The sequence below is a fragment of the Nelumbo nucifera genome, chromosome 1 (assembly GCF_055504915.1).
Source record: "Nelumbo nucifera cultivar China Antique chromosome 1, China Antique-T2T, whole genome shotgun sequence".
NCBI lineage: Eukaryota > Viridiplantae > Streptophyta > Magnoliopsida > Proteales > Nelumbonaceae > Nelumbo > Nelumbo nucifera.
In genome coordinates, this window is record NC_142649.1 from 51,605,085 (window position 1) to 51,616,519 (window position 11,435).

The following is an 11,435-nucleotide window of genomic DNA, read 5'->3' on the forward strand; positions in this document are numbered from 1 at the left end:
TTATTGAAGCCCAAGTCTAAGCCTAGGCCAACCATCAAGCTGAGATTTTGAGCGTGCTTGATCATATAAAGCTCGAATTGCGATAAGGAAAGTTTTATTCTTTGTTTATCTCATTTCCTATAAATCTCTCTTTCATATTTGTTGCTAACTTGAAATTATTTACAATGATGCCATTAATGAAGAGCTAACTATTCTCTCTTATTTTCTTGCCTATTTATTTATATACTTATTTTGAAAAGTAAAAAGATTTTGTTGATTGAATTTACTAGTTTATTTAATTATTTCCCTCTCTTTATTACCACTTTCTGTCCAACATTTAAAGGTTGTCAATGGGTGGGGTTTGTTCTACGTAACTTGGATATTATATTTATTTTATTAAATTAAATTATTCATTTATATATTTTATAAAATTATGTAAATTATTATCCATAGATTTCTATTTATTTAATTTACTAATTTATTCCATTAATTAATAATTTATGAACAGGTTAGGGTCTGAGTTGGGATTAAACCTATTCACAGGTAGTGGCATGTTCGGGAAGGGCTTTGTCTTTATATCAATAGAATATATTGAAGCCCAACTTCAAGCCCAACCCAACCATCAGGTCTATCTCTTGAGTCGAGCCCAGCGAGGAAATTGATATTCTTTAGTACTCTCTCATTTAATTTATATATTTAATTTATTAAGTTAAAAATTTTATTTATTTAATTTTCTAAATGATTTAATTTTATCAACAAATTATTTCACTATATCTCTCCCTCCCCAAGTCTAATATTTTGGGTAATCAATGGGTCGGGCTAGGTTTTAGATCGATTGGATATTTATTTATTATTTTACTAAATGACTTGAGTCATTATATATATAGATTTTATTATTTAGTTTAATAAATCAATTAATAATTTATTTTTCTCTCTCTTGATCGTTATTGTTTTGGTTATCAACGAGTTAGGTCTACCGTGGAAGCATGTATCTGTCCCGTCCCAATAATTAATGAAATTTTATTTATTTATTTATTTTACTAAACCAAATTATTCATTTATATATTTTAATACATTAGATGCACTATTATGTACAAAATTTTATTTATTCGATTCAACCCGACACCAATAATAAATGAACATTTAGTTATTTTACTAAATTCAATTATTGATTTGTTTATTTTAAAAAATTAAGTAAGGTATCCATATATTTATATTTATTGAACTTAGCAAATTATTCATGTAATTAATAATTTATTTAACTATGAAGTTATTTCAATCTCTCTCCTTGAGACAAATATTTAGGGCTCTCAATAGGTTAGGCCTCATTTGGGATTAAAATTATTAATTGGTCGGGCTAGGGTTGGATTGAGATTTGTGTTTATATCAATATAACATATTTATACCCAAGTCTGAGTCCAGATCGAACTTCGGGCCTAGATCTTGAGCATGAGCCCGACGTTCATATATAGCCCAAAGCACGGTGAAGAATTCTTTGTTTCTCTCTCATTTTGCCACCTAATTATTTTATATTATTATTCTATTAAGTTAAAAAAATTATTTACTTTATAAACAAATTCTCTCTCTCTCTCTCTCTCTCTCTCTCTCTCTCTCTCTCTCTTTCTTTGCGAGTTACATATTTAGGGATGTCAATGGATTGGGGTTAGATCTACATAGATTGGATATTTATTTATTTTACCAAAAGTTAGTAAATTATTATCCATAGATTTTATTTATTTACTTAACTAAAATTTTAAACTAATTAATGATTTAATTTATTAACAAAGTATTTCTCTTTATCTCTCCCTTTTTTAAGACTATCAATGGATTAGCTCTTATATTGGATAGGCTATACATGTCTTGTCACAAAAATAACTGAAATTTTATATACTTATTTTACTAAATTAAATTATTTATTATTTGTTTTAATAGATTAAATAAATTATTCTCCATAATTTTTTTATTTAATTCTACTCGTGACCAATATTTACGGTTGTCAATGATGCGGGTTTGGATTTCGATAGCTTGGACCAGTCTTGCACCAATCACAAGTGAATATTTATTTATTTTTTGCTAAATTTAATATCTATTTTTCAAAATTAAGTAAATTATTATCCATAGATTCTTATTTATTTAATTTATTAAACTATTCAAATACTTAATAATTCATTTAATTAATAAATTATTTCTCTCTTTCCCCCCCCCCCACCCCCCACAACCTGAGCCCAATATTTAGGGTTATCAATAGGATAGGTATTGGTTGGTCGGGCCACATTTAGTTTGGGCTCTGCCTTTATATCAACATAACTTATTAAAAGCCAAGTCTAAGCCTAGGCCAACCATCAAACTGAGATTTAGAGCGTGCCAGATTATTTAATTATTTCCCTCTCTTTAATATCGCTCTGTGTCCTACATTTAAAGGTTGTCAATGGGTGGGGTTTGTTCTACGTAGCTTGGATATTTTATTTATTTTATTAAACTAAATTATTCATTTATATATATTACAAAATTATGTAAATTATTATACATAGATTTTTATTTATTTAATTTACTAATTTATTCCATTAATTAATAATTTATGAACAGGTTAGGGTCTGAGTTGGGATTAAACCTATTCACAGGTAGTGGCATGTTCAGGAAGGGCTTTGTCTTTATATCAATAGAATATATTGAAGCCCAACTTCAAGCCCAACCCAACCATCAGGTCTATCTCTTGAGTTGAGCCCAGCGAGGAAATTGTTTTTCTTTAGTACTCTCTCATTTCCTCACCAGTTAATTTATATATTTAATTTAGTAAGTTAAAAATTTTTTTTATTTAATTTTCCTAACGATTTAATTTTATCAACAAATTATTTCACTATATCTCTCCCTCCCCAAGTCTAATATTTTGGGTTATCAATGGGTCGGGCTAGGTTTTAGATCGATTGAATATTTATTTATTATTTTACTAAATGAATTGAGTCGTTATATATAAATTTTATTTTTTAGTTTAATAAATTAATTAATAATTTATTTTGCTCTCTCTTGATCGTTAGTTTTTTGGTTATCAACGAGTTAGGTCTAGTGTGGAAGCATGTATCTGTCCAGTACCAATAATTAATGAAATTTTATTTAATTATTTATTTTACTAAACCAAATTATTCATTTTTATATTTTAATACATTAGATACACTATTATGTATAAGCTCTTATTTATTCAATTCAACCCGACACCAATAATAAATGAACATTTAGTTATTCTATTAAATTCAATTTTTGATTTGTTTATTTTACAAAATTAAGTAAGGTATTATCCATATATTTATATTTATTGAACTTACCAAATTATTAATGTAATTAATAATTTATTTAACTATGAAGTTATTTCAATCTTTATCCTTGAGCCAAATATTTAGGGCTCTCAATAGGTTAGGTCTCATTTGGGATTAAAATTATAAATTGGTCGGGCTAGGATTGGATTGTGTTTTGCGTTTATATCAATATAATATATTTATGCCCAAGTCTGAGTCCGGATCGAACTTCGGGCCTAGATCTTGAGCATGAGCCCGACATTCATATAGAGCCCAAAGCACGGTGAGGAAATTCTTTGTTTCTCTCTCATTTTGTCATCGAATTATTTATATTATTATTCTTTTAAGTTAAAAAAATTATTTATTGAATTTACTAAATTATTTACTTTATAAATAGATTCTCTCTCTCATCTCGCTCTCTCTCTTTGCGAGTTACATATTTAGGGTTACTAAACTAAATTATTAAACTAATTAATGATTTAATTTATGAACAAAGTATTTCTCTTTATTTCTCCCTTTATAAGACTATCAATGGATTAGCTCTTATGTTGGATAAGCTATACATGTCTTGTCCCAATAATAACTGAAATTTTATTTACTTATTTTACTAAATTAAATTATTTATTATTTGTTTTAATAGATTAAATAAATTATTCTCCATAATTTTTTTTATTTAATTCTATCCGTGACCAATATTTACGGTTGTCAATGGTGCGGGCTTGGATTTCGATAGCTTGGACCAGTCTTGCACCAATCACAAGTGAATATTTATTTATTTTTTGCTAAAGTTAATTATTGATTTATCTATTTTTCAAAATTAAGTAAATTATTATCCATAGATTTCAATTTACTTAATTTACTAAATTTTTACTTAATGAATTATTTTCGTAACAAATTTTTCTCTCTTCTCGGAGCCTATTTTTAGGGCAATCAATAAGTTTGGTCAGGTGTGTGATAGGATGTACCTGTCCTGTCCCAATAATAAATGAAATTTTATTAATTTATTTTACTAAAACAAATAATCAATAATATTTTTACAAAATTAAGTAAATTGTTAAGCATAGATTCCTATTTATTTAATTTATTAAACTATTCAAGTACTTAATAATTCATTTAACTAATAAGTTATTTCTCTCTTTCTCTCTCTCCCTCCCCCCAACCTGAGCCTAATATTTAGGGTTATCAATAGGATATGTGTCGGTTGGTCGGGCCACATTAATTTGGGCTATTCCTTTATATCAACATAACTTATTAAAGCCCAAGTCTAAGCCTAGGCCAACCATCAAGCTGAGATTTAGAGCGTGCCAGATTATTTAATTATTTCCCTCTCTTTATTACCGCTCTGTGTCCTACATTTAAAGGTTGTCAATGGGTGGGGTTTGTTCTACGTAGCTTGGATATTTTATTTATTTTATTAAATTAAATTATTCATTTATATATTTTACAAAATTATGTAAATTATTATCCATAGATTTCTATTTATTTAATTTATTAATTTATTCCATTAATTAATAATTTATGAACAAGTTAGGGTCTGAGTTGGGATTAAACCTATTCACACGTAGTGGCATGTTCGGGAAGGGCTTTGTCTTTATATCAAAAGAATATATTAAAGCCCAACTTCAAGCCCAACCCAAGCATCAGGTCTATCTCTTGAGTCGAGCCTAGCGAGGAAATTGTTATTCTTTAGTACTCTCTCATTTCCTCACTAGTTAATTTATATATTTAATTTAGTAAGTTAAAAATTTTATTTATTTTATTTTCTAAACGATTTAATTTTATCAACAAATTATTTCACTATATCTCTCCCTCCCCAAGTCTAATATTTTGGGTTATCAATGGGTCGGGCTAGGTTTTAGATCGATTGGATATTTATTTATTAATTTACTAAATGAATTGAGTCGTTATATATAGATTTTATTATTTAGTTTAATAAATAAATTAATAATTTATTTTTCTCTCTCTTGATCGTTAGTTTTTTGGTTATCAACAAGTTAGGTCTAGTGCGGAAGCATGTATCTGTCCCGTCTCAATAATTAATGAAATTTTATTTAATTATTTATTTTACTAAACCAAATTATTCATTTATATATTTTAATACATTAGATACACTATTATGTATAAACTTTTATATATTCGATTCAACCCGACACTAATAATAAATGAATATTTAGTTATTTTATTAAATTCAATTTTTGATTTGTTTATTTTACAAAATTAAGGTATCCATATATTTATATTTATTGAACTTAGCAAATTATTCATGTAAATAATAATTTATTTAACTATGAAGTTATTTCAATCTCTCTCCTTGAGCCAAATATTTAGGGCTCTCAATAGGTTAGGTCTCATTTGGAATTACAATTATAAATTGGTCGGGCTAGGATTGGATTGTGATATGCGTTTATATCAATAGAACATATTTATGCCCAAGTTTGAGTCCGGATCGAACTTCGGGCCTAGATCTTGAGCATGATCCCGACATTCATATAGAGCCCAAAGCACGGTGAGGAAATTCTTTATTTCTCTCTCATTTTGTCATCGAATTGTTTATATTGTTATTCTTTTAAGTTAAAAAAATTATTTATTGAGTTTACTAAATTATTTACTTTATAAATAGATCTTCTCTCATCTCGCTCTCTCTCTTTGCGAGTTACATATTTAGGGTTGTCAATGGATTGGGTTTAGATCTAGATAGCTTGGATAGTTATTTATTTTACCAAAAGTTTGTAAATTATTATCCATAGATTTTATTTATTTACTTAACTAAATTATTAAACTAATTAATGATTTAATTTATGAACAAAGTATTTCTCTTTATCTCTCCCTTTTTAAGACTATCAATGGATTAGATCTTGTGTTGGATAGGCTATACATGTCTTGTCCCAATAATAACTGAAATTTTATTTACTTATTTTACTAAATTAAATTATTTATTATTTGTTTTAATAGATTAAATAAATTATTCTCCATAATTTTTTTATTTAATTCTATCCGTGACCAATATTTACGGTTGTCAATGGTGCGGGTTTGGATTTCGATAGCTTGGACCAGTCTTGCACCAATCACAAGTGAATATTTATTTATTTTTTGCTAAAGTTAATTATTGATTTATCTATTTTTCAAAATTAAGTAAATTATTATCCATAGATTTCAATTTACTTAATTTACTAAATTTTTAATTAATGAATTATTTTCATAACAAATTATTTTTCTCTTCTCGGAGCCTATTTTTAGGGCAATCAATATGTTTGGTATGGTGTGTGATAGAATGTACCTGTCCTGTCCCAATAATAAATGAAATTTTCTTAATTTATATCACTAAAACAAATTAATCATTAATTTTTGTACAAAAGTAAGTAAATTGTTAAGCATAGATTCCTATTTATTTAATTTATTAAACTATTCAAGTACTTAATAATTCATTTAACTAATAAGTTATTTCTCTCTTTCTCTCTCCCCCCCCAACCTGAGCCCAATATTTAGTGTTATCAATAGCATAGGTATCGGTTTATCGGGCCACATTTAGTTTGCGCTCTACCTTTATATCAACATAACTTATTAAAGCCCAAGTCTAAGCCGAGGCCAACCATCAAGTTGAGATTTAGAGCGTGCCGGATTATTTAATTATTTCCCTCTCTTTAGTACCGCTCTGTGTCCTACATTTAAAGGTTGTTAATGGGTGGGGTTTGTTCTACGTAGCTTGGATTTTTTATTTATTTTATTAAATTAAATTATTCATTTATATATTTTACAAAACTATTTAAATTATTATCCATAGATTTACATTTATTTAATTTACTAATTTATTCCATTAATTAATAATTTATGAACAGGTTAGGGTCTGAGTTGGGATTAAACCTATTCACAGGTAGTGGCATGTTTGGGAAGGGCTTTGTCTTTATATCAATAGAATATATTGAAGCCCAAATTCAAGCCCAACCCAAGCATCAGGTCTATCTCTTGAGTCGAGCCCAGCGAGGAAATTTTTTTCTTTAGTACTCTCATTTTCTCACCAGTTAATTTATATATTTAATTTAGTATGTTAAAAATTTTATTTATTTAATTTTCCTAACGATTTAATTTTATCAACAAATTATTTCACTATATCTCTCCCTCCCCAAGTCTAATATTTTGCGTTATCAATGGGTCGGGCTAGGTTTTAGATCGATTGAATATTTATTTATTATTTTACTAAATGAATTGAGTCGTTATATATAGATTTGATTTTTTAGTTTTATTAATTTATTTTGCTCTCTCTTGATCGTTATTTTTTTGGTTATCAACGAGTTAGGTCTAGTGTGGAAGCATGTATCTGTCTAGTCCCAATAATTAATGAAATTTTATTTAATTATTTATTTTACTAAACCAAATTATTCATTTATATATTTTAATACATTAGATACACTATTATTTATAAACTCTTATTTATTCAATTCAACCCGACACCAATAATAAATGAATATTTAGTTATTTTATTAAATTCAATTTTTGATTTGTTTATTTTACAAAATTAAGTAAGGTATTATCCATATATTTATATTTATTGAACTTACCAAATTATTCATGTAATTAATAATATATTTAACTATGAAGTTATTTCAATCTCTCTCCTTGAGCCAAATATTTAGGGCTCTCAATAGGTTAGGTCTCATTTGGGATTAAAATTATAAATTGGTCGGGCTAGGATTGGATTGTGTTTTGCGTTTATATCAATATAACATATTTATGCCCAAGTCTGAGTCCGGATCGAACTTCGGGCCTAGATCTTGAGCATTAGCCCGACATTCATATAGAGCCCAAAGCTCGATGAGGAAATTCTTTGTTTCTCTCTCATTTTGTCATCGAATTATTTATATTGTTATTCTTTTAAGTTAAAAAAATTATTTATTGAATTTACTAAATTATTTACTTTATAAATAGATTCTCTCTCTCATCTTGCTCTCTCTCTTTGCGAGTTACATATTTAGGGTTGTCCATGGATTGGGTTTAGATCTAGATAGCTTGGATAGTTATTTATTTTACCTAAAGTTTATAAATTATTATCCATAGATTTTATTTATTTACTTAACTAAATTATTAAGCTAATTAATGATTTAATTTATGAACAAAGTATTTCTCTTTATCTCTCCCTTTTTAAGACTATCAATGGATTAGATCTTGTGTTGGATAGGCTATACATGTCTTGTCCCAATAATAACTGAAATTTTATTTACTTATTTTACTAAATTAAATTATTTATTATTAGTTTTAATAGATTAAATAAATTATTCTCCATAATTTTTTTTATTTAAATCTATCCGTGACCAATATTTACGGTTGTCAATGGTGCGGGTTTGGATTTCGATAGCTTGGACCAGTCTTGCACCAATCACAAGTGAATATTTATTTATTTTTTGCTAAAGTAAATTATTGATTTATCTATTTTTAAGAATTAAGTAAATTCTTATCCATAGATTTCTATTTACTTAATTTACTAAATTTTTAATTAATGAATTATTTTCGTAACAAATTATTTTTCTCTCATCTCGAACCCTATTTTTAGGGCAATCAGTATGTTTGGTCAGGTGTGTGATAGGATGTACCTGTCCTGTCCCAGTAATAAATGAAATTTTATTAATTTAATTTACTAAAACAAATTAATCAATAATTTTTGTACAAAATTAAGTAAATTGTTAAGCATAGATTCCTATTTATTTAATTTATTAAACTATTCAAGTACTTAATAATTCATTTAACTAATAAGTTATTTCTCTCTTTCTCTCTCTCTCTCCCCCCAACCTGAGCCTAATATTTAAGGTTATCAATAGGATATGTATCGGTTGGTCGGGCCACATTAATTTGGGCTATTCCTTTATATCAACATAACTTATTAAAGCCCAAGTCTAAGCCTAGGCCAACCATCAAGCTGAGATTTAGAGCGTGTCAGATTATTTAATTATTTCCCTCTCTTTATTACCGCTCTGTGTCCTACATTTAAAGGTTGTCAATGGGTGGGGTTTGTTCTACGTAGCTTGGATATTTTATTTATTTTATTAAATTAAATTATTCATTTATATATTTTACAAAATTATGTAAATTATTATCCATAGATTTCTATTTATTTAATTTATTAATTTATTCCATTAATTAATAATTTATGAACAAGTTAGGGTCTGAGTTGGGATTAAACCTATTCACACGTAGTGGCATGTTCAGGAAGGGCTTTGTCTTTATATCAATAGAATATATTGAAGCCCAACTTCAAGCCCAACCCAACCATCAGGTCTATCTCTTGAGTCGAGCCTAGCGAAGAAATTGTTATTCTTTAGTACTCTCTCATTTCCTCACTAGTTAATTTATATATTTAATTTAGTAAGGTAAAAATTTTATTTATTTTATTTTCTAAACGATTTAATTTTATCAACAAATTATTTCACTATATCTCTCCCTCCCCAAGTCTAATATTTTGGGTTATCAATGAGTCGGGCTAGGTTTTAGATCGATTGGATATTTATTTATTAATTTACTAAATGAATTGAGTCGTTATATATAGATTTTATTATTTAGTTTAATAAATAAATTAATAATTTATTTTTCTCTCTCTTGATCGTTAGTTTTTTGGTTATCAACAAGTTAGGTCTAGTGCGGAAGCATGTATCTGTCCCGTCCCAATAATTAATGAAATTTTATTTAATTATTTATTTTACTAAACCAAAATTTTCATTTATATATACATTAGATACACTATTATGTATAAACTCTTATTTATTCAATTCAACCCGACACCAATAATAAATGAATATTTAGTTATTTTGTTAAATTCAATTTTTGATTTGTTTATTTTACAAAATTAAGTAAGGTATTATCCATATATTTATATTTATTGAACTTAGCAAATTATTCATGTAATTAATAATTTATTTAACTATGAAGTTATTTCAATCTCTATCCTTGAGCCAAATATTTAGGGCTCTCAATAGGTTAGGTCTCATTTGGGATTAAAATTATAAATTGGTCGGGCTAGGATTGGATTGTGTTTTGCGTTTATATCAATATAACATATTTATGCCCAAGTCTGAGTCCGGATCGAACTTCGGGCCTAGATCTTGAGCATGATCCCGACATTCATATAGAGCCCAAAGCACGGTGAGGAAATTCTTTGTTTCTCTCTCATTTTGTCATCGAATTATTTATATTGTTATTCTTTTAAGTTAAAAAAATTATTTATTGAGTTTACTAAATTATTTACTTTATAAATAGATCCTCTCTCATCTCGCTCTCTCTCTTTGCGAGTTACATATTTAGGGTTGTCAATGGATTGGGTTTAGATCTAGATAGCTTGGATAGCTATTTATTTTACCAAAAGTTTGTAAATTATTATCCATAGATTTTATTTATTTACTTAACTAAATTATTAAACTAATTAATGATTTAATTTATGAACAAAGTATTTCTCTTTATCTCTCCCTTTTTAAGACTATCAATGGATTAGATCTTGTGTTGGATTGGCTATACATGTCTTGTCCCAATAATAACTGAAATTTTATTTACTTATTTTACTAAATTAAATTATTTATTATTTGTTTTAATAGATTAAATAAATTATTCTCCATAATTTTTTTATTCAATTCTATCTGTGACCAATATTTACGGTTGTCAATGGTGCGGGTTTGGATTTCGATAGCTTGGACCAGTCTTGCACCAATCACAAGTGAATATTTATTTATTTTTTGCTAAAGTTAATTATTGATTTATCTATTTTTAAGAATTAAGTAAATTCTTATCCATAGATTTCTATTTACTTAATTTACTAAATTTTTAATTAATGAATTGTTTTCGTAACAAATTATTTTTCTCTCATCTCGAACCCTATTTTTAGGGCAATCAGTATGTTTGGTCAGGTGTGTGATAGGATGTACTTGTCCTGTCCCAATAATAAATGAAATTTTATTAATTTATTTTACGAAAACAAATTAATCAATAATTTTTGTACAAAATTAAGTAAATTGTTAAGCATAGATTCCTATTTATTTAATTTATTAAACTATTCAAGTACTTAATAATTCATTTAACTAATAAGTTATTTCTCTCTTTCTCTCTCTCTCTCCCCCCAACCTGAGCCTAATATTTAGGGTTATCAATAGGATATGTATCGGTTGGTCGGGCCACATTAATTTGGGCTTT